We start from the raw sequence: 2,464 nt of genomic DNA, 5'->3' as shown, positions 1-2,464 counted from the left end.
GCTCATTAAACTTATTCTCAATCGGGAAAACTACCTGATCTTATATTAAACACTATACATACTCCCTTCGCCCCAGCAAACCAGCCAGCGCTGCCCCAGGAACAGACTGCATCCCCATAAGAAGCAAAAAGCATACACCCTCAAGGAGCACATGAAGGAAGATCGTCATGAGTGCGATGGAATATGTGCCCACAGCGTCTTCTAACAAATGGAGCCGTTTGTGACACACGTTGCTGAACATTGCACCTGTACAAAGGGTAATTACAAGACATTTTTTCTTTCTTTCTTTTCATCTTTTTTGTTTTCTTCTTTTTCTTCTTCTTCTTTGTCTTCTTCCCCTTCTTTTTTGTCTCTCTTTCTTTCTCTTTTTTCTTTTCCTTTTTTTTTTCTCATTGCAGAATAGGGGAGGAAAGCAATAATGATGGATTCTGTAGGTAAATTTGTGGTTCGTCTGTGCTGTTTGCAGAGAACAGAAAGAACCAATATTTTATTACTGTATTTAGGTATACTTGCCTTTGTAACTAATTAGCTACAACCTGCCTCAGTATTACCCTGCATAGTGGAAGAAGGGTATTTAAATAAGCTATCTACATTTGTAGGTGCCAGTATTGCAGCCTAAGTCTGTGCAAATCATTTGTTGCATTAATATTATCCTGATACCTGAAGAAAACCAAGAACATGTTGTTTAGGTAATGAAAGAATACATATTGATGTACAGCCCCAAACATTACATAAATGAAGAGTCATGGGTTTTTTAATAGCCTCCAAATTGCTAAAACTTCCCTCTATAATGAAGGTTCCATCAAGGTTTCAAAGAGCTGCAGGGCATCAACTACAGACATTATCTCCATAACAGGGACATACTTCGTAAGCTTGTCACATTTGGCTATAGCTAGCTGGAGCAGTGACAAGAGTGGAGGCACCAATCAGTCTAATTTACAGCTGTGGCGATTATATTGATTGCATGGAGTAAATTTCTGTATTTGGGCATTACCTGTCATACTCGGAAAACTCTCCATATCAGATTGTTTAGAATGTAGTTATGTCAATGCTTTTGTCAGGGTTTTGATTTCTTTTTTTTATTTAGCTTCATAAAATTGAGTATTGTTGCTTTTACTTAATTCTGTCTCGTTAACCTTTCAATTTCATCTTTCCTTCATGTGAGGCATCATCTCATGTAATCACATTTTCAGTCTTCTTTTTTTATCGATTGCTTCAGTTTATTCAGTAATTTAGCTCATAACCATTTTATATGGAAAGTTTAACAAAATCATCATCTAATTATTTCCTTATAATGCTACACCAGTATAAAACTCAGTTTAAGCATAATTTTTATCATTATCCATATAACATGCTTCTGCGTCTCCCCAGATCATCTGAGACGGTGCCGGCTAATATCTGTTACTGGCGGAATGCGGATTTGCATGTTCCTACACCGAGGAGCTGACCGTCACATCTTCCTTCCATGCCTTTCACACAAAGATCAAAAGTTTATGGAACAGTCGTTCTGACAGAAAAGAATTATCACGTGAGTCCCCTCTGTTATCGTTGGTGTTTTCTATGAATCTTCTCTCTCTTCTGTATGTCAGAAGTCCACTATTACAAAGGAAATTTCTTGTGGAAGATTTCAGACAGAATTCATATTACCATAACCTTTTTCATTTATTTTACTTTGTGGAAAGTGGATTTTTCATGACTCTGTAGGCTATTCTGTATGTTCTGCCATTCATCTTGTTTCTCGGTGAAATGTTTTAAGTTACTTATCTGGATTAGGCATTATCTTCATACTTTTTTTTTGTTTTTTGTTTTGTACATGTTTTTTGAATTTCAAAAGTTGTCCTATCTAAAATGAATTGAGTTATCCAAAATTCATCTTCAAACTACTACCTTGTAATTAGTCAGGGATTACTGCACATGAGTACAGTGTGCGCTTACTTGCTGTTTCCACTTTAAATTAAAAAAAAAAAGTTGTGGTAAATGTATTGATTTTTATCAATTCTTCTCCTTCCTCCCTTGGCAGTGTCTCTAAGACTCCTCGGGAATGCAACATGATCCCAGAGATTCCAGAGCCCCGTCCAGTGCAGTGGAAGACTGCAAGGTGTCCTTCGCCTCAGCACAAAACTTCTACTGGCACGTCGAGCCACGTTGTGTGCTCCGACCCCAATAACAGACAAAGTGTACAATGTTCTGGGATGTGAGCTTCTGTGCTGTTAGGTTAATTCAAGGATAGAGTCCTGATCATTAGGTTTTTGCATAGTCATTCTTTCTCTCAATATATGCTGATACTTTTCCAGTATTTCTTTAGAAAATTAGGGATAAAGTTATATAGAATCAGGAGCAATTTTTATATTTTGTCGGTCTTTTTCTTTGGCCTGGATTTGAATGGATGGTATTTGAATGGCTTTAGAACAAGTTAGGAAAGGACAATGTTAAGGCCTCAACCCAGCCCCCTCCTCAGAAGTTA

The 2,464-nt window shown here is 37.2% G+C and overlaps 1 pseudogene; it reads left to right on the top strand.

Annotated features, from left to right (window-relative positions):
- Positions 1-2,464, top strand: part of LOC119591854 — a 7,722-nt pseudogene that overhangs the window by 1,927 nt on the left and 3,331 nt on the right.

The sequence above is a fragment of the Penaeus monodon genome, chromosome 29 (assembly GCF_015228065.2).
Source record: "Penaeus monodon isolate SGIC_2016 chromosome 29, NSTDA_Pmon_1, whole genome shotgun sequence".
NCBI classification, from domain to species: domain Eukaryota; kingdom Metazoa; phylum Arthropoda; class Malacostraca; order Decapoda; family Penaeidae; genus Penaeus; species Penaeus monodon.
The sequence above is the reverse complement of the archived record's forward strand: the minus strand, read 5'-3'. Positions and strand labels throughout refer to the sequence as shown.